This window comes from Carcharodon carcharias, chromosome 3 (assembly GCF_017639515.1).
Source record: "Carcharodon carcharias isolate sCarCar2 chromosome 3, sCarCar2.pri, whole genome shotgun sequence".
NCBI lineage: Eukaryota > Metazoa > Chordata > Chondrichthyes > Lamniformes > Lamnidae > Carcharodon > Carcharodon carcharias.
Window position 1 is genome coordinate 143,318,075 of NC_054469.1, and position 26,703 is coordinate 143,344,777.

The following is a 26,703-nucleotide window of genomic DNA, read 5'->3' on the forward strand; positions in this document are numbered from 1 at the left end:
GCAATACAGCCTGTGCTGGCAGGATGATGAGAGGGAGTTTAAGAAATGCCCACAGAGAGCACTGTGCATGGCAAATGACAAACAGAAATGGGCCCCCAGGCAAAAAACGAATGAGCTACAAAGGTGATTTCAAGGTAAAAATCATAACATTTGCTAACTAAAATAACTGCTGCAGCGAGAGAATTCAGTATTAGTGGAAAACTGGTGCGAGAATAGAAGGAGGAGGAATCTGCCCTGAAGGAAGTGCCCAAGATCAAATATGCTAGGAGAACAGGGACCAGCCATTAGCCTGATCTTCAGAAGCATGGGTCCTCAAAAATCATCTGAATGGTTACATCATCCACCAAAAATGCAGTGTATATTGTGAGAATGGATTTTTAAAAATTATTTTGTTGAATATTGTGGTATTTTTTGTAAAAAAAAAGAAAGGCTGGGTGTCTGTGTGTGATTCAATTAAGCTGGGCAAGAGTTTGACAGGAGTCAGGTTGTCTAGGTGTTTGCAAACATGAAAAGGATTAAGTTAAATTGAGACACAAGTCAATAGGTTAAATCTAACATTTGCATTTTTAGATAAGTTGGGAGGTTGTTTGAATATCAAAAGGAGTCAGAGCTGTCAAGAAAAATGTTTGCATCCTACAAGAGCTCAAAGGTAAACAAGTGGTGGGGTATGATATATTATTGCCCCAACAACAAAGACAAGATGGAAACATGAAAGATCTTATATTTGGAAGGGTTTGAGTTTCAAAGGGGTGTGAGAACAATGGGGCTGAGATGAAAGGGGACAAGGTATATCAGAGTTACTGTGGATAACTGGAGTTAGCTATTGAGATGGAGAGATGGCTGTATAGCTGGAGATGGCTGGAAATAGCTGGAGCTATTTGAGCTGTTGAGAAGCCTTGGGCAGCAGCACACAGTTTTATTTAGAAGTGGATTCCACAGGAGAGTGGAAGAGGGTAAAGGTCATGTGGCACACCTCTGTTGAAGCTACAGCAGTTTGTCTTGTGTGATATTGCTGGACTTTTCATATTTAAATATCTATAAGGGAGTATTGCCTGGAAAATAGGTTTGTGGGTTTGACTAATTAGAGGGATTTGGGGGAATGTTTTGTAAGACTAAGCTTGATTGTGTAACTGTATATCTTTTAAATAAAACTATTACTTGTAACTTTTAAAAACCCAAAAAAGTGTTATTGGACCTCTTACTGCTGAGATTGGAACATTGTATTCTGATAACAAGAAGATAATGTAAAAGGTTGTAGCTCATAAGCCAAGTTTCCCTCTGTGATTTGGTTTGCACAGCAATTAGCAACGGCTGTAGCCATAACAAATTTGGGGGCTCTTTGCAGGATTATTAAGATCCCTTGAATGGGATACGAGTACGAGAGGTATGCTGAACTCAGGAGTTTTGTGTTGAGGAGTTTTAAAGTGGTTAGACTGCAAGATAGCCTTGTCAATTGCTATAACCTTTCTAGGAGTGGAAAATGTATCTGTGGAATATTTTAAATCTCTGACTAAAACTCAGTTGAAAGAATTAGCAGAGAAAGTGCAGGTGGATATAAAATTAGAATTTCGTTAAGGCTGATATGGTTGTAGTGCTTACCCAGCATTTAAAGTTGAAGGAAAGGTTACCTGAAACTCTTGTGTCACAGCTGGAGATGCTAAGTCTTCAGTTGCAAATGAAGCAGCTTGATGTAGAAAGAGATAGAGAAAGGCAAAAGCATGAATTGGAGGAAAGAGAAAAAAGAAAGAGAAAATAAACTAGAGTTAGAAGGAAAAGAAAATGATAGATTGAAAGAAAGAGAACTAAAAAAAATGTCAACGGGAAAAGGAGGAGCAGGAAAAGATAAAATAAGAGATAGAAATGCAAAAGCTTGACCTTGAACTTCAGAGAGAGTTTAGCAATTAAGACCATAAGAAATAGGAACAGGAGTAGACCATTCGGCCCCTTGAGCCTGCTCAGCCATTCAATCAGATCATGGCTGATCTTCTTGTGTTTCAAGTTCCACATTCCCATCTACCCCTGATAACCTTTGATTCTCTTACCTAACAAGAATCATCTACCTCTGCCTTAAAAATATTTAATGACCTCACCTCCACCACCTTCTGAGGCAGAGAATTCCAAAGTTGCACAACCCTCTGAGAGAAAACATTTCTCCTCACCTCTATCCTAAAAGGGCAACCCCTAATTTTAGAACAGTGCCCCCTAGTTCTGGACTCACCCACAAGAGGAATCATCCTTTCAACATCCACCTTGTCAAGGCCATTCAGGATCTTGTATACTTCAATCAAATCACACCTCACTCTTCTAAAACTCCAATGGAAACAAGCCTAATCTGTCCAACCTTTCCTCATAAGACAACCCAATCATTCCAGGTATCAATCTAGAAAACCTCCTTTGAACCTCCTCCAATGCATTTACATCCTTCCATAAATAAGGAGACCAAAACTGCACACAGTATTCGAGGTATGGTGTCACCAATTCCCTGCATAACTGAAGCACAACACCCTTACTTTTATAAAACAAAAACAGAATTACCTGGAAAAACTCAGCAGGTCTGGCAGAATCGGCGGAGAAGAAAAGAGTTGACGTTTCGAGTCCTCATGACCCTTCGACCAGTTCTGTCGAAGGGTCATGAGGACTCGAAACGTCAACTCTTTTCTTCTCCACCGATGCTGCCAGACCTGCTGAGTTTTTCCAGGTAATTCTGTTTTTGTTTTGGATTTCCAGCATCCGCAGTTTTTTTGTTTTTAACCCTTACTTTTATGTTCAATGCCTCTCATAATAAAGGATAGCATTCCATTAGCCTTCTTAATTACTTGCTGTACCTGCATACTAACTTTGTGACTCATGTACCAGAACACCTGGATCTCTCTGCACCTCAGAATTATGCAGCCGTTCTCCATTTAAGTAATACTCTGCTTTTTTGTTCTTCCTGCCAAAGTGAACCAGCTCACATTTTCCCACATTAAACTCCATTTGCCAGATCTTTGCCCACTCACTCAACCTATATCCATCTGCAACTTCCTCATGTCCTCTTCACATCATACTTTCCTGTCTATCTTTGTGCCATCTGCAAATTCAACTACCATGTCTTCACTCCCCTCATCTAAGTCATTGATATAAATCGTAAAAAGTTGAGGCCCCAGGAAAGAGAGGGAAAGAGATAGGGAACTTCAAAGAAGGAAAGAAGACAGACGATATGAATTGTCTAAAGTGAAACTTAGAATAAAGGAAGAAAGGAAAGATTGTGATTCAGGTGGTGACTTTGATTCCTTGGAGGAATTTTAATCAGCTAAGAATTTGTGGTTAGTGCCTAAATTTACAAAGGATGGAGTTGAAAGATATATTTTACCTCATTTGAAAAGATAGCTATGAAATTGAATTGGCCAAGACATGTGTGGGTTATCATGTTAGAATGTTTTTTTCAGGTACAGCAATGAATGTGCATGCAAGTTTATAAAAGGAGCAGCCTGCAGATTACAAAGCAGTAAAGACAGCAATATGAAATGCTTATGAGCTTGTCTCTGAAGCTTATCAGTTGAAGTTTAGGACTTTAAGGAAAAGACTTCATCAGATTTATGCAGAGTTTGCAAGAGAAAAAATATCTGGGACCAATGGTTCAGGTCATTAAAGTTAGAGAAGACTTCTGAAAATGTAAGAGAGTTTATGATTATAGAGGAATTTAGAAATAGCATCCCAGTAAATATTAACAAACATTTACATGAAAGACAAAGCAAAACGATCAGGGAGGCTGCTGCTTTAGCCTATACGCATGATATTTCACACAAACAGTTAAGTGTAGGAAAAGAGTCATATGAAAATCAGCAGGGAAGCTGGAGACATAGAATTTGTTGTCAGATTTAGAATGATACAGCACATAATCAACTTTAATCTACTGTAAAACTGCAAATATTTTCCAATAAAGTCAACATAATTTAGAAAATTAAAAATTTACAAGAATTTGCTTGCTGTGCTCAAGGGGAGCTTCCAGGTAGTGATGTTCCCATGTATATGCTGCCCTTGTCCTTCTAGATGGTAGTGGTCATGGGTTTGGAAGGTGCTGCCTAAGGAGCCTTGGTGAGTTCATGCAATAAATCTTGTAGATGATACACTGCTGCCAGTGTGCATCGGTGGTGGAGGGAGTGAATGTTGAAGATGGTGGATGCAGTGCCAATCAAGTGAGCACAGATGATTTTTATGGCTGGTTCAGTTCAGTTACTGGTCAATGGTAATGCTCAGGATGTTGATAATGGGGGTTTCAGTGATGGTAATGCCATTGAATGTCAGCGATGGTTAGATTCTCTCTTACTGGAGATGGTCATTGTCTGGCACTTGTATGGCATGAATGTCACTTGCCACTTGTCAGCCCAAGCCTGGATATTATCCAAGTCTTGCTGCATTTGGCCATGGACTGCCTCAGTATCTGAACAGTCGTGAATGGTGCTGAACATTATGCAATCTTCAGTGAACATCACCACTTCTGAACTTATGACTAAAGGAAAGTCATTGATGAAGCAGCTGAAGATGGTTGGGCCTAGGACACTACCCTGAGGAACTCCTGCAGTGATGTCCTGGAACTGAGATGATTGACTTTCAATAACTGCTAGGTATGACCAACCGACAAACAGGTCCCCCCCACCCCACCCCCGATTCCCAATGACTCCAGTTTTCCTTATACTCCTAGATGCTATACTCGGTCAAATGCTGCCTTGATGTCAAGGGCAGTCACTCTCACCTCACCTCTGGAGTTCAGCTCTTTTGTTCATGTTTGATCCAAAGCTGTAATGAGGTCAGGAGCTGACTAACCCTGGCGGTATCCAAACTGAGCATCTGTGAGCAGGTTATTGCCACTTGATAGCACTGTTGATGACCCCCTTCCATCATTTTACTGATGAGCGAGAGCAGACTGGTGGGGGGAGGTAATTGGCTAGGTTAGATTTGTCCTGCATTTTGTGTACAGGGCATACCTGGGCAATTTTCCACATTGCTGGGTAGTAGCTGTACTGGAGCAGCTTGGGTAGGGGCACAGTATACATATAAATTAGATGAAGAGACAGAATAAATATAGATCATAAATAGCTGATATTCCAGCAAGTGCTTATCTTTGCGACACTCCACTTATCACAGTCTGTCAATTTGAAAATGCCTTGTTCATGCCCACTTTGTCTCCTGTCTATTAACAAATCCTTTATCCATGCTAATATATTAACCCCAACTCATGAGGCCTCAGCTTGCCTATTAACCTTGTGTAGCACCTTATCAAATGCCTTTTGGAAATCCAGGTATACTACATCTACTGGTTCCCTTTATTAGTTACATTCTCAAAAAATACTAAATTTATCAAACAGGAATTCCCTTTTGTAAAACCATGTTGATTTGTTCTAATCGTACAAATTTTTCCAAGTGCGTTATTAAGACTACCTTAATAATAGATTCTAGCAATTTCCTAACGACTGATGTTCGGCTTTAGCTCCATTTTCTCTCTCCCTCTTATATGGGAGAACAGCGTTACATTTGCCAACGTCCAATCTGATGGGACCACTCTTGAAAAAGGAATTTTGGAAAATCATAGCTACTGCATCCACTATCTCTGCAGCCATCTCTTTTAGAACTCAAAGGTCCGCACCATCAGGTCTCAGGGATTTGTCAGATTTTAGTCCAGGTTTTTCCAATATTTTTTTTCTCTGCTGATATTAGTTACCTTTATTTCCTTTCTCTTTTTAACTCCTAGGTTACCTTCTATTTCGACGATGCAACTTGTGTCTTCTACTGTGAAGGCAGACAATATATTTATTCAACACCCCTGCCATTTCCTCTTTCCCCATGATAATTTCTCCTGTCTCTGCTTTTTTTTTATTCATTCATGGGATGTGAGCTTCACTGGCTGGGCCAGCATTTATTGCCCATCTCTAGTTGCCCCTGAGAAGGTGGTGGTGGCGAGCTGCCTTCTTGAACCACTGCAGTCCATGTGGTGTAGGTACACTCATGGTGCTGTTAGGAAGGGAGTTCCAGGATTTTGACCCAGTGACAGTGAAGAAACAGCGATATATTTTCAAATCAGGATGGTGAGTGGCTTGGAGGGGAACTTCCAGGTGGTGGTGTTTCCATGTGTCTGCTGCCCGTGTCCTTCTAGAGGGCAGTGGTCATAGGTTTGGAAGGTGCTGCCTAAGGAGCTGGAGGGTGACTGACAGGCAGCTCTCCCAATTTTGACACTAGCTCCCAGATGTTAGTAAGGAGGACTTTGCAGGGTTGAAAGGGCTGAGTTTGCCGTTGTTGTTCCCGGTGCCTAGGTCAGTGCTGCGTTGTCCATCCGGTTTCATTTTTTTTTGAGACTTTGTAACGGCTTGATACAACTGAGTGTCTTTCTAGGCCATTTCAGAGGGCATTTAAGACATGTAGGCCAGGTAAGGATGGCAGATCTCCTTCCTAAAGGGCATTAGTAAACCAGATGGGTATTTACAACAATCGACAATGGTTTCATGGTCACCATTAGGCTTTTAATTCCAGATTTTTTTTTTTAAACACTATTGAATTTAAATTCCACCATTCAAACCAGGGTCCCCAGAGCATTACACTGTCCAGCAGCAATACCACTACACCATTGCCTCCCCATGGTTCTAAGGACCAATGTTTACTTTAGCTACTCTCTTTTTTTACATACTTATAAAAGCTCTTACAATCTGCTTTTTATATTTCTGGTTGGTTTGCTTGATCATTCTATTTTTTCCTTTCTAAATCAACTTTGTGAATTCAATTTTATTTTAGTAGCTGCGTGTTTTGTAAGCTAGCACCTTCTGAGATTATAACATTTCGGGCACAGGATGTTCCAATACAGGTTACATTTGATCCTGCCTAGTAACAAGCACAGGACCCTCTTGGGTGTTTTGATAAGTCACCTTGATCAGTTCAAGGGTCAGTCAGTTTTAGTCAGAGAGAAGAGTCAGGAGCAGGAGAAGCAGCTCTGTGCAGCTGAAGTGCTGTTGTTAGCTTGGGGGCGCTCAGTTAACAGGCTTCAAGTAGTAAAGGCTCAGGAGAAGGCCTGAAGAGCTAAAAAGGCAGAAGGTTGGTGACTCCGTGTTGTGGGCTACTAGGCATAGGTAACCCTTTGGAACAGTGGTGTTCTGTTCAGCGTTGCTGAAAGCTAGAGATGTGTCTGTGTGTTGGTGCAGATTTGGGAATCCAGGGGAACGTAGTCTCTAGAGGTGAGACTGAAACCCTGGGAGGTGAGCTGTCATTGAGACAGTCCGAGTTGGAGCAGCTTTGAGAGAATTCAGAGACTTGAACTTTGAAAGTGAATAGTATGGAATCCCTTGTGAGGGATGTAGCGATTTAATGAGATTGTGTAACTCATGGTAGATACTGATGAGTGGATGGGTTACTGAGAAATCCATGGGATCTGTCTTGGCTGCATTGTGTGCAGCTCTGGTCGCCTAAGGAAGGATATCAGTAAGATTGAGAGAGTGCAGAGAAGATTTAGTAGGATGTTGCCGTTAAGGAGTTGAGTTACAGGGAAAGATTAAACAGGTTAGGACTTTATTCCTTGGAGCGTAGAAGAATGAGGGGAGATATGATAGAAGTTTACAAAATTATGAGGGGTATAGACAGTAAATGCGAGTAAGCTCTTTCCACTTAGATTAGGAGAAATAAACACGAGAGGACATGGCTTTAGGATGAAAGGGGAAAGGTTTAGGGGGAATATTAGGGGGAACTTCTTTACTCACAGTGGTGAGAGTGTGGAATGAGCTACCATCTGACGCAAATGCGGGCTCACTCTTAAGTTTTAAGAATAAATTAGATAGATACATGGATGGGAGAGGTCTGGAGGGTTATGGACTAGGTGCAGGTCAATGGGACAAGCGGAGTAATATTTTGGCACAGACTAGAAGGGCTGAATGGCCTGTTTTCTGTGCTGTAATGTTCTATGGTTCTATAACAAATTGATGTCAGAGAAAATTATGTAAAAGTAAACAGTGTAAGTGATGAATTACTTTATGATTTTTTTGTCATCTAGCAGAGTGACATTCATTTAGATAAAGGGTTCTCTTGCATTATCGAAGTTTCTCAATTACACAAAAATGCTTGGAACAGTGAGGAGCATAGATCGGAGCACAGTCCATCAATGCCTCTTTGCAATTTTTTAAGTAAATGGGCAAAACTAAAGCTGATGGATTTCAGTGAAGCCATGTATTTTAGCCAAAAAAAGGTTAGAACAGAGATTTTTTTTTAGAAAGTGAAAAGCTGGGAACAGTGGAGGTCCAATGGGATTATGGGTCCATATACACACACATGACTAAAATGTAGTGGTCAAGCACAAAATATAATAAAAAAGGCTATGAAATGTTAGTCATTAAAATGATAGAGTTAGAATATAGGTTACAAGTATTTATACAGCACCTTTAACATAATAAAAAATCCCAAATCACTTCACAGGAGTATTAAGAAACAAAATTTGACACTGAGCCACAAAGATATTAGAACAGATGAGTAAAATCTTGGTCAATATGGTAGATTTTGAAGGAGTGTCTTAAGGCAGGAAAGACAGGAAGACAGACAGATGTTTAAATAGAGATTTTGAGCTTAGGGCCTAGACAGCTGAAGGCAGGGCCACCAATGGTGGAGTCATTAAAATCAAAGATTTTTTTTAAAAATGTTCATTTATGGGATGTGGGCATCATTGGCTAGACCAGCATTTATTGTCCATCCCTAATTGCCCTTGTGGTGGTGGTGAGGCTCTTTCTTAAACCTTTCAGTCCACGTGGTGTAGGTACACCATCAGTGCTATTAGGAAGAGAGTTCCAGGATTTTAATCCAGTGATAGCGAAGGTGCAGCGATATAGTTCCAAGCTAGAATGGTATGTGGCTTGGTTGGGAACTTGCAGGTGGTGGTGGTGGTTTTCCCCATACATCTGCTGCCATTGTCCTTCTAGGTGGTAGAGCAGGTTTGGAAGGTGCTGTCGAAGGAGCCTTGAAGGGTTGCTGCCGTGCATCTTGTAAATAGTACATACTGATGCCACTATGCATCAGTGGAGGGAGTGAGTGAACATTTAAGACAGTAAATGTGTGCCAGTCAAACAGGCTGCTTTGACCTGGATGGTGATGAGCTTCTTGAATGTTGGAGCTGCACTCATCCATACAAGTGGAGAGTATTCTATTGCACTCCTGACTTGTGCCTTGCTGATGGTGGACAGCCTTTCAGAAGGAGAGTTACTCGCCACAAAATTTCCAGCTTCTGACCTGCTCTCGTAACCACAGTATTTATATGACTGGTCCAGTTCAGTTGCTGGTCAATGGTAACTCCTAGGATGTTGATAGCGGGGGACTCAGTGATGGTAATGCCATAGAATGTCAAGGGGAGGTGATTAGGTTCTCTCTTGTTGGAGATATAGTCATTGCTTGGCACTTGTGTGGCACGCATGTTACTTGCCACTTGTCAGCCCAAGCCTGAATGTTCTCCACGTCTTCCTGCCTATAGACTTGGGGTGCTTCAGTATCTGAGCTGCCGCAAATAACGCTGAACATTGCACAGTGAACATTCCCACTTCCAACCTTATGATGGGAGGTCATTGATGAAGCAGCTAAACATGGTTGGACCCAGGACACTATCCTGAGGAATTTCTGCAGTGATGTTCTGGAACTGAGATGATTGACCTCCAACAACCACCATATCTTCCTTTGTGCCAACCCAAAGCCCACTAGGTAGATGCTGGAGTTTGTCCAAGCCCTTCCAAAATTTGAGGAAAGGGATGTTGGGGCATTCTTCATTTCATTTGAGGAGGTAACTAGACAAATGAAGTGGCCACAAGAAAACTGGATACTACTTCTGCAAAGTAGGTTGGTGGGCAGAGAGCCCATGCGGTGTATGCATCACTTTCAGAAGAGGATTCTATGGATTATGATCCTGTAAAAAAGCCTGTTCTTAGTGCATGTGTGCTGGTCCTTGAGGCATACAGGCAGAAATTTTGAAACATAAGGAAACAGCCTGGGCAGACCGATAGTGAATTTGAAAGGATAAAGTAAAGTAATTTTGATCATTGGGTACAGCATTAAAAAGGTAGATGTTACGTATGAAGCTCTTAGGGAAATAATTCTCCTGGAAGATTTTAAAAATTCACTTCCTTCAGTAGTTATAACCTATGTCAAAGACCAGAGTTGCAACAGCTAGACAGGCTGCGGAGATGGCTGGCAATTATGAGCTGGTCCATAAATCCAAACCCTTTATCTGTCACCCCACAAACTGGAGAAGGATAGAAAGTGGGAGAGTGAAAGGAAGCCAAGTAGCCAAGAAAGAGAAGAGACAGCCGGGAATGCCCTGGGAACTATTCCTCAGGTTGGAGAGGAAGGTGCAGAGGGTGGAAGTGATACTTGAATGCCTAAGTGTTTTTATTATAACAAGGTGGGACATTCATGCTGACTGCTGGAAGTTGCGTGGGAAATCCATGGGACTTATTTGGGTATACAAGGGCAATTCAGAAAAGCAAGCCCTGACTGAAAAGGCAAAAGATCAAGTTGTAGCATTAACTACAGCTAAGTCTGAGTGTGAACGCTGCTGAGGATTCAGGGGGAGGTAAATGAGATCCACGAGGATTATAAAGAATTTCTATCAAGGAAAAGTAACCCCTTATCTCTCAAATGAGGCAGCTAAACTTATAATTATATTAAGAGATACAGGAGCCACTCAAACACTTGTGCTAGGGAAAGGCATAACTTTTTCAGAGAGCACATTAAAAGCCAAAATTTTAATAAATGGTATTGGCAGGGAGTATATACCTGTACCTTTGTACTGGGTGCACTTGGAATGTGACCCAATGTTGGGACTGTGATGGTAGGGATTGTTCAGAAGTTAATTGTAGACGGAGTTGATTTACTCCTGGGAAATGATTTAGCCAGAGCAAAGGTAATAGCTTCTCCCATAATTGTGGAAAGCCCAAGTGAAGGTAGAAAGAAGGAGGCATTACAGGAAAAGTTACCATGAATTTTTCTTTCATATGTGATGACCCAAGCAATGGCTAAGCAAAGTCCGTCTGTGATACTACAGACAGACAGTTGGCTAGCCGATACTTTCTTTCATGTCTTGGATAATCTGAAAGAAATGTTTAACCAAACCTTCTCTCATAGGGGCCCAACAAGCTGATGTGAAGTTAAGTAAGATAGCACAATCAGCCCAAACTGAAGCTGATAGAGTTCCAGAATGTCGTCAAGTTAAAAAGGGAATTTGAATGAGGAAGTGGAGACCTCCTCACAGACCTACAAACAATGCTTGCATGGTTGTTCATCAGATAATGGTACCGCCCAAATTTGTAAAGAGGTATTATGGATAGCACATGAAATTCCTATGGCAGGGCATGTTGGGATACAGAAAATGCAGGCATGGATAAACTGACATTTGTACTGGCCAGGTCTTCACAAGGACATGGTGCAGTTTTGTAAAATGAGCCATACATGCCAGGTGGTGGGAAAACCCACAACCTACAGTCAAAATAACATACTTAATTCCCATACCAGTTTTTGGGGAACCACTTAGTTGGGTGTTAGTAGACTGTGCGGGACTGTTACTGAAAACAAAAGCAGGACACCAGTGTATCCTTACTATGACAACTCGATTTCCACAGGCCATCCCTCTGAGAACAACTGTAGCTAAGGTTGCAGTATAGAAGTTAACCCAATTTTTTTACTCAATATGGATTGCCAATGGAGATCCAGCTGGATCAAGGTTCCAATTTTATGTCCAAAATTTTTCAAAACAATGAGTAGTTTGGATATATTACCTTTACAGGGGGAACCTCTGAAAGCACAGTTCAGTGGTCCATCTAAGGTATGTAAGAGGGTTGGTCAAGTAAATTATTTGATAGACACCCCAGATCATAGGAAAAAGAATCAGCTGTGTCACATCAATATGTTAAAATAAAACCATTGTAGGGAGGAGGTTGAGAAGGAGCAGATGTGTCAGGTAGTAAGGACAGTGGAAGACGAAAGAGAGAGTGAGGCAGGAGAATTAGTTCACAAATTGAACCTCCTATCTGGTTAGCTAATACTGAAATATTAGGGCAGTTAAGACACCATATTTTCATACATAGGAGGTAGGCCGAGAAGATCTCGTGGGGCTACTTACAGAATTTAAAAGAATGTGTAGAGATAAACCAGGGTGTACAACTTTAGCCATGCATGATGTGGATGTAGGGGAATTGTCTCCTATAAAACCGTCCTTATCGTTTGGGTCCGGAGAAACAGGCTCAAGTGAAAGCAGGAATTTACTATATGTTGGAAAATCACCTAATTGAACCTAGTCAAAGCAGTTGGTATTCTCCAGTAGCGTTAATGCCTTAATCTGATGAGTCAACCAGATTCTGCATAGATTACAGAAAGGTTAATGTAGTAACCCAATCCCTCGTTTAGAAGATTGTATTGACAGGGTTGGCAGTACCACATTCCTTACTAAGGTAGATTTATTGAAAGGGTACTGGCAAGTATCCTTAACGTCACAAGCTAAGGAGATATTGACTTTTTGTCACACCAAATGGGCTACACCAATGCTGTGTAATGTCATTTGGGATAAAAAATGCTCCAGCCAATTTCCAAAGACTAATGAATCAAATTGTCACCAGTATTCTTAATTGTGTGCTTTACTTGGATGATGTATTGATTTACAGCAAAACCTAGAAAGATCATTTAAAACAACTGGAAGCCCATTTAAACAACTGCAGTTGGCAGATCTAGTAATGAACCTTGCCAAGGATGAGGTTGCGGATGCACGAGTAACTTGCCCAAAGCATATCATAGGACATGGACAAGTGTTGCCAAGAGCAGCAAAAGTACAAGCTTTGGTGGAACTCCCTGCCCCTAAAACTAAACGTGAAATCATGAAATTTTTAAGGATGTGCGTCTTCTATCGTAAGTGTAGTAATTATAGTTTTGATAAACATGGACTGTAGCTTTAAGAATAATCCTGTGTTGTAAGATCACAGGATCTGCGTAAACCAATGAGTTATTGGCACAGGGAATCTCTAGGAGGGAGTTCTTCTTCAGTTATAGAGTTTGATGCACACATGTAATTGCTGCTGTTTTCTTGTAAGGAAAGTTAAATGTGTCCACCAAGGAAAGTTGCCTGGAAAATTAACTCTATAACAAACTGGCAATGAGGATAAATCAGATCCGGTGCTGTACCTCGCCCAGCGATTGTGAGCATCTAAGGTAATTAAAAAGGAAGATACACTCATCCGAGATGCCAGTTTGGCAGAATCAATCCCATTGAACCAGTCACAGGCGATTGGTCTCAGTATATAGAACGTCTTGCGTTCTACTTTCAAGCCAACAAAATTACAGGGGAGGAAAAGAGGAGAGCGATTCTCCTGAATACTTGTGGGAGCAAGACCTACAGTTTAATTTGAAGCTTGATGGCCCCCAGTGCCCCAGATTCAAAGACCTTCAGTGAATTAGAGGCCTCGTTAAAGGATATTTCCAACCCAAGTCCTCAGTCATAATGCTGAGGTTCAGGTTCAATTCACAGAATAGAGCCCTGGAAAATACCATTGCTACCTATGTGGTGAAATTAAAACTACTAATAGAATATTGTGGAGTTCCGTGAAAACCTGAATGACATGCTCAGAGATCATTTGGCATGTGGCATTCAGGAGAATGCTATTCAGTGAAGATTGCTAGCTGAAATGAATCTTGATTTTCAGAAAGCGTTAGAAATAACGCTTGTGATGGAAAAAGCACTGTAAGGGATTCACAAGTGATTCAAGGTGTGCAAAATGGCACCATTGGGCAGGAACAATCAGCCAAAAGTGGCACAAAAAGCCGGGACTCCACCACGAAGCAGGAAACAACTCCCGCTAACCGAAAACTTAGAGGAAACAGCTTGGCAGCAAAAAATAATTTTTAATCAACATGGAAACAGTAATACTTCTAACGATTGGCAACTTAAAAAGGTGGAGTGTTATTTTTGTCACAAAAGAGGACGCATATTGAAACATTGCAAAGCAAGATTTAAACAGGTTTCCGGGCAACAGTCAAAGTCCAATGAAGTATCTGGTGTGGAAGAGCCAGGAACAACCAATTCTGACATTTATTCATTATTCAACATGAAAGCTGGGAAGATAGAGCCAATTGCTGTCGCAGTGCAACTGAATGGTAAACCCTTAAAAATGGAAGGAGACACGGGTGCTTCTACCACTGTAATAGGAGACTTTCAGATATCTAAATAAAGGTGCTCAACAATTAAATTTGAAACAAACATCTACCAAGTTGAAAATATACACAGGCGAAGAAATCCAGGTAAAAGGTATCACCAGAGTAACTGTTCCTTATAGACACCAAACGGCACAGCTACCAGTGATGGTGGTAGAAGATGAAGGACCAAGCCTTCTAGGTCGTGGTTGGTTGAAAGAGATTAAATTAAATTGGTCTGAAATCTTCCTGTTGTGAGCAGGAGGACTGCCAGAGCTGCCAAAAAAAAAATGACATTGTCTTCAAAGATGAACTGGGAAAATCCAAGGCCCACAGGCCAAGATTTACATGAATCCAGAAGCAACCCCTCACTTCTTGAAAGCAAGACCGGTGCCATATGCCCTGAGAGAAAAGGTTGACATTGAGTTGAACCGACTAGAGAGGCTGGGTGTCATAAAAGCAGTTCAGTTCTCAGAGTGGGCAGCACCCTAGTCCCTGTCCTTAAACCAGACCAGATCATCCGGATTTGTGGGACTATAAACTAAGACTATCAACAAAGCAGCCAAACTGGACAGGTACCCTATTCCCAAGATTGAAGACCTCTATGCCAAACTAGCAGGGGGGCGGCAACATATACAAAGCTTGACATGAGTCACGCATATCAGCAACTGGAGCTGGATGATGCCTCTCGAGAATTTGAGAGCACAAATACCCACCAAGGGTTATGTCAATATACACGCCTGCCCTTCAGTGTTTCCTCGGCTTGTGGCATTTTTCAGAGGACAATAGAGAGCTTGCTAGAGGTCTACCTCAAGTTGTGGTCGACCTGAACGATGTACTGATAACTGGATTCACAAAAAAAGAGCACTTGGCTAATAGAGGAAATCTTGAAACAATTTTTAGAAGCAGGAGTGTGCCTAAGAGGAGGAAAAATGCACTTTTCAGGCAAATGGAGTCATTTATTTGGGCCACTGGATAGATGCCCAAGGGCTATGCCCTGTTGAAGGGAAGATTAAAGCAATCAGAGAGGTGCCTGCACCTTAGAACATCTCTGAGCTTCAATTATTATTAGGGATGGTAAATTATTATGGACGATTTCTACCGATTTATCATTGGTTCTAGCTCCTTTACATTCACTGCTAAAGAAAAAAAAAAAAACAGCATTTGGTTTGGGAGTCACCCCGAGAAGAAGCCTTCATAAAGTAAAACAACTCTTGCACTCTTCAAATTTATTACTGCACTACGACCCAACAAAGGAATTGGTGCTAACCTGTGATGCGTCCCCTTATGGAGTGGGAGCGGTATTATCTCACAAGATGGACAACGGTGCAGAGAGGCCAATATGCTCTGTATCCAGGATACTTACCACAGCTGAAAATAGATATTCTCAGATCGAAAAGGAAGGTCTGTTGATTATTTCTGGTGTAAAAAAAAATTCTACCACAATGTGCATGGGTGACATTTCACAATAGTATCAGACCACAAACCACTTTTGGGTCTGTTTAGCGAGGAAAAAGCTATCCATCCCATAGCTTCTGCACAAATACAAAGATGGGCCCTAATTTTGCCTGCATATGAATACACCTTTGTACATAGACCAGGGATTCATATAGCAAATGCCGAAGCCCTAAGTCGCCTTCTTTTGCAAGACAACAATGGTCATGTCCCAATTCCCCAAGAGCTTGTATTAGTGATGAATTTCCTGGATTCCTCATCAGTCTCTGTGCCAGGCAGATTAGAAACTGGACGTGTCCTGATCCAGTCCTGTCTCGAGTGAGAAACCAAGCGTTACATGGTTGGTCCCAGGAACCAGTCTGATGAATTGAAGCCATTTTTCAACCGAAGACATGAGATGAGCAGTTACAGTGGTATTCTGCTATGAGATGCACAAGTAGTAGTTCCTTCACAAGGAAGGGAACCACCCTTAGCAGAATTACATAGTGCCCATCCAAGAATCCCACGAATGAAGACAGTAGCGCAAAGTTATTTTTGGTGGCCAGGGATGGGCAACTATATTGAAAAGATGGTAAAACACTGTGTGCAATGTCAACAGCTACAAAAGTTGCCAGTGGCAGTCCCACTACACCCATGGGAGTGGCCTGGTAGACTCTGGGTGAGATTGCACATTGATTACATCAGTCTTTTCCTTGGAACCATTATAGATGCTCATTCCAAGTCATTAGATGTTTATGAGAAAGTCACCAATGTCAGGTGCTACTATAGAAAAACTACACCAAAGCTTCGCCATCCATGGATTGCCAGAGGTAATAGTCTCAGATAATGGTACTGCATTTACGAACGCTGAATTTCAATGATTTATCAGCCTCAATGGTATTAACCACACGAAGACTGCACCATACCATCTGTCACTTAACGGACTGGCGGAAAGAGCAATACAAACTTTTAAGGCAGGAATGAAAAAGCCAACAGGTGAATCATTGGAAAGTAGACTCACTCGTTTCCTATTTCACGACAAATCAACCCCACACACTACAACAGGTACAACACCTGCAGAATTACTGATGAGGTGCTGTCTTCAAACAAGACTAAGCCTGATACTTCCCAATTTGGAGGGGAAGGTGGAGAAAAGTCAAGGGAACCAAAAAGCGATTCATGAAATGTATAGTCTTGAGCACCAATTTACTATTGGAGAAGCAGTATATGTAAGGAATTTCGGTGGAAGACCGAAGTCGTTACCTGGTAAAGTAAAGTGTGTGACCGGACCATTGTCGTACCACATGGAAGTGGAGGGCCAGATAACCTGGAAGCATGTGGATCATTTAAGAAGGGAGATACCCCCAACAAAATGATGTTCCAGCTGTAACCATTGATGAACCTGTGGTTCCTGTTGATGTTGCTCAACCAAGGATAGAATGCCCCATGTCTCTGTCGGGGTGGACGACACTGATTTGCCTGTGCCTAATGTGGTACCTGATCTTATTGTGGTTCCTGCAAAAGAATCTGAAGTTGTGGAGCTTTTCAGATGCTAGTGACTTGGGGGTGGGTGCAGTCTTATTGCAAGATAAAGAATCAGGTATAGAGATGCCAGTGGTGTACTTTGCTAAAAAAAATTAAATTGGCATCAAAAAAAAGAGATATTCTACGGTAGAAAAGGAAACTTTGGGACTGTTACTGGCTCAAACATTTTGAAGTATGCATCCGACATGGCTATAAAGAAACACTAACCATAATCCCTTGGCCTTTGTGGAAAGGTTTAAGACTCAGAATGCCAGACTGTTCTGATGGAGCTTACTAATATAGCCTTATGACTTAAAGGTTGTTCATGTTGCTGGGGAGGATGTTATTATTGCTGGTGCATCATCAAGAATGCAATTTTGTTGGGATTATCTGGAAATCAAGGAGGTCAACAAAAACTGTATAGGTTCTGCACAAGGAGTGAATGAGAATGAGTGAGTGCACATTGACTTTTTTCCTCCCAAATGTTGTATATGTTTGCCTGCACACTTTGTAATAAAACACATTTGGAAATGACGCTTCATTTTTTGAGGATGGTGGTATGTTAGGAATCCATATTTTCAAGAATTATGTGCATTTTAAAAAGATTGGAAAGGACATTGAAATCAGGATACTTAAGAACTGACCTGGAGATTTTTTATTAAAGAAAGGGTTATATGTTCACCTTGGACTGTGAGCAGCCAGCCTTTTCCAAGAAATCATTAAATGTCCAGCAAGGCACTCGAGAAGATGAGAACTATTTGCTTATTTGAACTTTAATTTGAGAATTTTTTTTAAAAAGGCAGAGGCCCTGAATTTTCTATAAATCATCTGACTGAAATGAGTTTTGGTTTTGAATTTGGGTTTTTGAACTCAGTTTTGGTGAATAAGCCGAGAAGAATGGCTGCCCTAATTTGCTCTCTCCCTGCCTTGCTTGCAACAGAGTAGTTATCGATACCCAGCCAAGAACCCTCATCTCAATATAATGTATCTGCATTCGGAAACCTGAAGAGCTGAGACAAGAGAGGGAAACCCCAAGGATTGATCTGGCCTTATTCTCCTCCACACCGAAGCTCCTTTGGAAAGAAGCTCCAGACAACTACTGTGACCAGCAGTCAGTCCCCACATGTAAGAACACTGGATCAATTGAAATCTTGCGTAATTCCTTTAAGTTAGTCACTGGGAGAAGTTATTGGTCTCCAAAGGGTGTCATAACAAGTATGATGAGTTTTTAAAAAATCAAAAATCTGTTTGTTCAACCAAAAGAAAAGATTTTGCACCATTAAAGCACACAAATTTTTAAAATTAATTCTGTGTGAGAAAATATGAGCTGCTTAAAATGCACAAATCAAGCATCTGAGAGAGGTTCGCAGGGAGGCTACCTTGGAACATATCACACCTTATTGGATTTACACTGTGGTTCACAGGTCTGTCATGCGAGTACATGTATTGCCAAATGCTACCTGATTCCCAATAGCTGCTGTGTATTTTCCCTGCTGATGAAAGGCCAATGTGATGAAGTTCTAACACCCTCTAAGTCTTAGGGGTCACAAATCTAGGCTGATACTCCAATACATCCTGAGGAAGTACTGCTGAACAAAAAAAAGAGAAATGCTGTCGAAGTTTTTCATCTTGCACTCATCACAGTAGGTGCAACAGTACCAAATTTCAAAGGGAACAATAATTTATACTACATGAGGTACTGGTACCGACTGGTTGGCAAGTGGACTCTGATTGGTTAATGGTCAGGTACAAGTTCCATACTACCAAGTAACTACCGAGAAAGTGCTGCACTGACAGATTCTGCTTTTCAGATGAGACATTAAGTTGAGACCTTGCCTGTTCTCTCTGGTGGACATTAAAAGTCCCACAGCACTATTTCACACAGCAGGAGACCCATGATGATCTGCCACAATGATCTTTGAAAGTAACAAAATTGCACCATATCTCCTGTGACAATTCAGTGAAGAATTGCAGAGTGTGATGTTGCCTTCGAACCACAGAGAGCAAGAAGATGTAGGCATGGCCTCTGGACTGTTTGGAATTAGTTTTCAGCTAGGCAATAGTGGAGCAGCATGACTGACTTTAGTGTCCTGGAGGAAAGTTTCCATGACCTGGTTAATATTTCTCTATCAATTAGCCTCACTAAAACAGACTATCTGGCCAAGACATTGCTGTTTGTGGGATCTTGCTGGACAATAATTGGCTGCCACATTTCCTGCATACAACAGTGACTAGACTTCGAAAGTACTTTGTGATGTCTTGAGGTCATGAAAGGTGCTATATAAAATGTATGTCTTTTATTTTCTATTTTCTGGGGCAGAGCCATTCTGGTAAACAAAGTGCGTTTTAAAATTTTAGGTACTCAATTCTCTACCTTTATCCTCACTGCACTCAATTTAACCTTATTTTTCAAAGTCTCCCAGCGCTAAAAATAGATCCTATAAACAATGCTCTGTATTACCACAATCTCCAGACTAGAGGATCATCAATCCACTTATGCTTAACACAGGATACCACAATATTCTTTGAAAGTAACAAAATTGCACTACATCTCCACTGACAGTTCAGTGAGGAAGTGCACAGTATGGTGTGCTTTGAACCACATAAAGGAAGAAGGCCTAGATTTGGTCTTGGGTCTATTCAGTTAGCTTTCAGCTAGGCAACAGTGGAGCAGTATGACAGGCTTCAGTGTCCCAGTGAGGAAGGGCTTTCACCCAGAATTTCTGTTGCTGATTACCACACATGATGCAGAGCCAACCGTTACAACATCAACTTGCATGCTGTTAAGAATTAGAATATAAAATCTCTGACTGAACAAATAGATATGATTTTAAAGCCACTTGGACTAGGTAGCAGACAGCTACCAGCTTAGAGTGGCAACATCAAGTTCTTGAGGAAAAGGAGTGAATTTGGGAGAGGACAGAAGACAATCAATCCTCTTATATGCGCAGAAATGTAAGCCTGTCTTCCACAACAGTTAATAATTTGTTTCAAGCATCCTCATATTATGCTACCATTGCTGTGACAGCACTAAACAAAATATCTGTAGTTTATATATTTCTAAATGTCCATCCGGTCACTAACAAACAGCTTCAGTATGACTTCTAGTTGAAATTGGAACGCAAGTGATACACTAAGGTAACCTACCAAAGGGTACAGGTCTGTAATGGTGAAATAATTTAAGATTATCAATTATCACTACAATATAATTTCTCCTGTTTGTGCCATTATACAAGTAAAAACATTGCACACAATAGGTTAAATGAGCACTGAATCATGTCCTTATTCAAAAAGCCTTGCTTTAAAGTTGCCAGCTCACAGTATTAACAACCTACAAATGTATCACAACATTAACATAGAAAAATATCCCACATTTCGGAGGTGCAGCCCATCTAAAAATGAATGGCTTGAAATTTAGAAAATGGGACAAATGAAAAAAGTTGGACTTCAAGGAAGAGGGATTTAGGGAATGAATGTCAAAATGTGGGATGTGGACATGAAGTAAAGTAGGGATGGAGGATGTAGGTGGCTTTGAGGTCAAGAGATTGCAAAGTTAAGGGGATGTGTTTTTTTAAAATTCTTTTCACAGGATGTGGGTGTCGCTGCCTTTATTTCCTATCCCTAATTGCCCTTGAGAAGGTGATGGTGAGCCACCTTCTCGACCCACTGCAGTCCATGTGCTGTAGCTACACCCACAGACTCCCACTGACCCAGCGACAGTGAAGGAACGGTGATATGTTTCCAAGTCAGGATGGTAAGTGGATTGGAGTGAAATTTCCAGGTGGTGGTGTTCCCATGTACCTGCTGCCCTTGTCCTTCTAGATGGTAACAGTCATGGGTTTGGAAGGTGCTGTCTGAGGAGCCTTGGTGAGTTTCTGCAGTGCATCTTGTAGATGGTACACACTGCTGCTACTGTATGTCAATGGTGATGGGAGTGAATGTTTGTGGAAGGGGTGCACTCAGTGATGGTAATGCCATTGAAAGTCAAGGGGAAATGGCTGAATTCTGTCTTGCTGGAGATAGTCATTGATAGTAATGATAGAGTGGGGGGTTATGCTGGGCCTTGAGGTTACAGATTGTGGTGTATACAATTCTGCTGCTGCTGATGGCCCACAGTGCCTCACGAATGCCAATTTTTGAGTTGCTAGAATTGTTCGAAATCAATTCCATTTAGCACAGTGGCAGTGTCGCACACAACATGGAGAATATCCTGAAGATGAAGACGGGACTTTGTCGCCATAGGACTGTACAGTGCTCACTCCTACCAATACTATTATGAATACCTGTGACAGGCAGGATGGTGAGAATGAGGTCAAGTAGGCTTTTTCCCTCTTGTGGATTCCCTGACCCTTGCACAGACCCAGTCCAGCAGGTATGTACATTAGGACTCGGGCAACCAAGTCAGTAGTGGTGCTACCAAGCCACTCTTGGTGATGGACATTTAAATCCTCAGCCAAAGTGCATTCTGTACCCTTTCCACCCTCAGTGTTCCCTCCAAGTGGTGTTCAATGTGAAGGAGTACCAATTCATCAGGTGGGATTGCCAGGGGTTGGGAGGCTGGTGATGTGGGAGTGTTGGTAACTGGCAACCAGCCAGTGGCAGCATAATTAAAATCAGGGCAGCTCAAGAGGTCAGAATTCAAGAAGCAGACATCTAGGTGTCTGTGAGGCTGGAGATGATTAAGAGATAGAAAGGGGAAAGGCCATTGAGGGATTTAAAATCAAGACGTAGCTTAACCAGGGTCCGATGTAGGTTAGTGGGTGTTGGGTAAAAGTGACAGTGCAAGTTAGGGTGTGGGCAACAACGGCATGGGTTGGGGGTGGAGCTTTGGATGACTTCAAATTTACTGAGGATAGAACATGGAAGGTTGGCCAGGGATACAATGGAATAGTCATGTCTAGGGGAGCAAAGGCAAGGATGAAGTGAGGCAGGAGCAGAGTCAGGTGACGTAACAGGAGGTTCAAATAGGGGAGGCTCAATGATCAGGTGAGAAGCTCAACATGGGGTCAACCATGACACAGAGGCTAGAAACCATCTGGTTCAGCCTGACAGTTGCAAGGGAGAAGAATGGAAAAAGTGTCCAGGGTACCAAGTCTGTAGCGGGGATGAAAACCAATAGCTCCAGTCTTCTCAATACGTAATTGAGAGAAACTATCTCCTTATCCAGTACCAGATGTTGCAAAAGCAGTCTGATAATTTAGAGACAGTGGAGCATGTCAAGAGAAGTGGTGGCGAGAAAGAGGTGGATGTCAAGCTAAACATGTAAACTAACACTTGAATTTTGGATGCTGTCACCAAGGGGCAGCACGAAGATGAGAAATAGGAGTGTCCAAGGATAGATCCTTGGGGATACCAGAGATAATGGCGCAGCAGAGGGAAGAGAAGTCAAGTGATTTTCTTGCTTGGATTAGCTAGATAAGAATGGAATCTGGTGAAGGCAGTCTCACCCAGCTGGATGGCAGTGGAGATGCATTGAAAGAGGGTGGTGTGATTAACTGCATCAAAAGGCTACAGGCAGATTGGGAAAGGAGAAGACGGATAGCTTGCCTATGTTACAGACACATAGAATGTCAAAAGCATGGTATAGGAGAGAATATGAAAAGGCAAAATCTGGTTTCAAAAACAAGTCTACAGTCCTAGCCACTCATTACACTTACACTTGCCCATTTTACACTGCAACTTGTGGTTATTAGGAACCATTTCAGTGCATCACCCTCCACAGGGTGATTTGGGGCCTGTGTGAACAGGACAAGCATTGTATCAACATAATCAGATTGAAGAATCCTTACTGAGGCGCACAGTCTGAATCAGGAAGCTATGACATTTAAATTTAATGCCAAGTTATGTACAGATATGAAAGAGGGAGCGAAAGGTACAAGTGTATATATTTTTATAACCTCCAATAATAATTAAAATCTGCATTTTAAAGGTTAACTTTCATTATCAGAGACCTTGCTTGGAAGACCCATCATGTTGTTAATAATTTACTTGCACTTAAAATATTGTCAAACCTTAACTTTTTCTGGAATGTTTAGTGGGCAAGTAATGCAAATTCAAAGCCTTCCATGTATGTGAATACCAAATATCTGGGTGAAGTGCCAGTCTAACTAACCATGTGGAGGAGCAGGACAAACATACAATAACTTCCTGATTTCTGCACTTGAAGTGTGCATGTGTGCCGCCGGAAGTTGCCATCAGATTTGTTTATTGCTGCAATCGCTGATAGCTCACCATTAGTTCACCACAAATTCCAGTTAATCTGTTTTAGTGATGTTGGTCGAGATATAGATCCTGACACTGAATTTTCCTGCTCCCACGGGATCTTCTACAGCCACAGAAATTTGAACAGTCATCAAAAGTATTCACCTCGACAGGGCAGCGCTCCTTCAATGTATGATTATGGGCTCAACTCTGGTGGGACTTGAATCCTCAAGCCTTCCAAATTAGAGACCGCCGAGCCAAACACACGAAGACAATACATTCAAAAAGAAAAACAAAAATATGGAAACACCAACTACTGAATCGGAGGGCCTAAATTCTCCCCGACTTCTATTCCGATCAGTTGATCTCGGCGAGATATTATACAACATTACAACACTGGATGCATCTGTTTAACCTGTGAGCATTTTCTTCTGGCGGATATTTGCTTGGTTTCTCAGCATTCCTTAGACTTAACCCATACCTCATGGAAAGATTGCATTCAGCTACTTATTACCCGTGAAATAAGTGTCACACTCACAACAGCATTAAAAGAAAAGAGCAGAAGCCGTCTGTAACCTGAGCTTGAAGAGTGGAGAGAGAAGCCCTGCACTGGGTGCAATCGCTCCACAAGGGGACTAAAACAACGGAGACAAATAAGTGAACGCACCGACTTGACGATCTGTTCAGTTCTGTGCCACAACACCTGGAAGTGTCCAATGTCGGTGTGATCTGCAAAGACAACATTAAAAAAAAAATCAAACCCATACAATCGCATCAGCTCGTTTATCCTCTAGTGCTGCAGTATGTGGAAGAAATGTTTTTCCATAAATTTCCCATTCGCACCTTGGACGTCCACACACACCGACTGATTGCATGACATTCCCAAAACCTGGGCGCTTTTCACAGACGACGTGTCATCTTCCCGCAAGCTAACTCACATGAAGCAGATTCCAGCAGCATTTTCCCCAAGAGATCCACCTCTCCCATTCCCGGACACGCAGCGATGATCCTGGGCTGATTAGTTTGGGTTGTTTTTTGAACGGGAAAGCATTTCAGCAGACAATCCCACCCCCCCCCCCCCCATCCCATCCCATCCCAAAAAAACCCGAACGCCCTGGGATGGTAACCCCTCCTTACAGGTTGGATTAGAAAGTGGTTGGAAGATTTGACATATAGAGAGAAAGGGAATTCCCCAATTGCGGTTACAATGTAACGAGCTGGGATCGAACCTGCACCTAAATGTATCAAAACACTGGCAAGTACGGCGGCCGGCAGCGACCAACATAGGCCGACACATTCCAGCTGCCAGCCCCATTCCCCGTTCCGTGGGAACGGGAAGCTCGGCTTTCACCGATTCTCCTCCTCGAAAGCCTCTCGCTGCCAAGAACCTGCAGAGACATCTCTCCTTTTAAAGGGACAGCAACCCCCACCAAACACCGACGCAATGTTAGGCGGCCATTTAAAGATGTTTCCCCTCTCCCCACGCTTCAAAGCTGACTAAATATTACGTGAAACATTCAAGTCCTCAATAAATCCCGGGGGCTGTACAAGGAATAAACCCAGCCCAGGTGCTCAGAAAGGAATTACCTGCATGCGGCGGGCTGAAAGTTGACTTTCAAAAGTGGCCCCTCCTCATATCAATATTCAAACATTGACACGCCTTAGTCCCCCCCCCCCCCCCCCCCCGCCTCTTTTTAAGGTCAAGATTCTGTATTTCTCTTTTCGCCCTGAAACGACGACAGGCAGGGAACGGTTTACCTCTTTACAGAGTGTGCAATGATCTGTCTTGCAGCTCTATGACAGCGCTGTCCCTGGCTGACCCCGGCCACTGAAGAAAGCGACCTTGAGCCCAGAGAAAGTGAGCGAGGGCCCCAGCGCGGAGCTCCGCCAGGGGGAGCCGCAGAGAGGGGCCGCTCCGCCGCCACATGACCACAGATCACAAGCATAAGCCCAGAGCTGCCACAGCATGCTGGAAGAACTCAATTACACGTAACTACGTTCTCCATTCACACTCCAAACAGGCGGGACTCCCTACTGGGAATGTAAAGTCGGAAAGTAATTTATTAATGTTTGAAAACGTTGAGCAGTATGCTGTTATAACACGGTTGCACAAAACACCACATTTTAGTCATTTGCAGCATGCTTTTCCGTAATATATTGTATCCTCACCGATTTCAACAATTTATTATGAATACGTATTTATTGTGAATATTATAAATAAGCGAGGCATGTGAGCGACGAGCAATGGAATGTTTTATGTCATATAATGTATAATGAAATATTTTACATCTTTGTGCAACTAGTGCCATCAGTAAGAACGCACAAGTACAACATTCTAAGTAGGCTTTGCACTCTAACCCCATGCAGAGCCCCCATGGGAAATTCTCGTCTAATTCCTGTACCCCTTTTCGGTTTTATATATCAATTTCATTACTAACCAGTATGTCAAAACTAGGATTCTCTTAAGAAGAGAAAGAACTATAATTTATTACAGTGGAAAATGTTCTGCATTTCACAACCTTTTCTAAATATTTTATAACCTTCAGTCTTAGAGTTGAGCTGAAACACTAAGGTTAATCTTACCTTTACATTTTTTTCTGCTCATCAAAGAGGGATATTGGTGAGGCATGAATCTCATGTTTGTGTCTGCATTCCTATGTTAGGTATAAAAATGTTAGCTGAAAAGAAACATATCTCAATCCCAACCTCTACTGTACTGCTTTCCCACATCTAGTGACCTCTGAGTGAGAGTTCACATTAATGCTGAAATAAGGACTTTCTTTTGTTGCTTTTAAGCCTATGCTCACTAGGAATGGTAGTTTAGTGGTCATGTTACTAGACTAATGTTCTGGCTATTTGAGTTCAAATCCCATTATGCCCACAGGGAAATTTAAATTCAGTAAAATAAATATGGAATAAAAAGCAATAATTAGTAATGGTGAACATGTAGCTTCTGAATTACTGTTTAAAAAAACTCATCCAGTTCACTAACATTCCTTAGGGAAAAGAAATCGGCCATCCTCTTAGATTAGGCTCACATACTCTTTTGAATACACCAATAAAACTAATGAATTAATTAACAGCCCCTTAAAGGGACACTGTAATGAACACTTCAGTGGAATCTAAGCAGAATTAAACTAAAATAATATTTTGGGGGCTGATGATGCACTCCCACTGCCGCAGTGCCCACCAGTTGTGGAAGGCAATCATACCAGTGGACACCACGTGCTCCCTCTCCAAGGATACCCAGGCACAGACATAACCACAAGAGGCAGATAGTTGGGCTGAATGACCCCCTCCACTGCCTGCTGTCTGGACCTGTTTATGGCTACATTGGCCAGGCCCTGGAGCAAGCTAATGAGGAGGTCTGACTGATAA

The 26,703-nt window shown here is 42.0% G+C and overlaps 1 protein-coding gene across 9 annotated transcripts in view; it reads right to left on the reverse strand.

Annotated features, from left to right (window-relative positions):
* The window catches only part of LOC121275843 (thyroid hormone receptor beta), a 238,376-nt gene extending 213,198 nt beyond the window's left edge, over nt 1-25,178 (reverse strand). For 3 of the 9 annotated variants that reach the window (XR_005942575.1, XM_041183549.1, XM_041183541.1), the window contains exons 1-2: nt 24,169-24,249; nt 23,993-24,054 (exon numbers count right to left, since the gene is read on the reverse strand). The gene's annotated coding sequence lies outside the window, so the exon portion shown is untranslated. Of the gene's footprint in view, nt 1-23,863; nt 24,055-24,168; nt 24,250-24,912; nt 24,968-25,083 lie in introns of those variants that run through there. The other 6 variants (XM_041183548.1, XM_041183546.1, XM_041183544.1 and 3 more) reach the window with 5 other exon arrangements.
* Between the last annotated feature and the right edge of the window lie 1,525 nt (nt 25,179-26,703).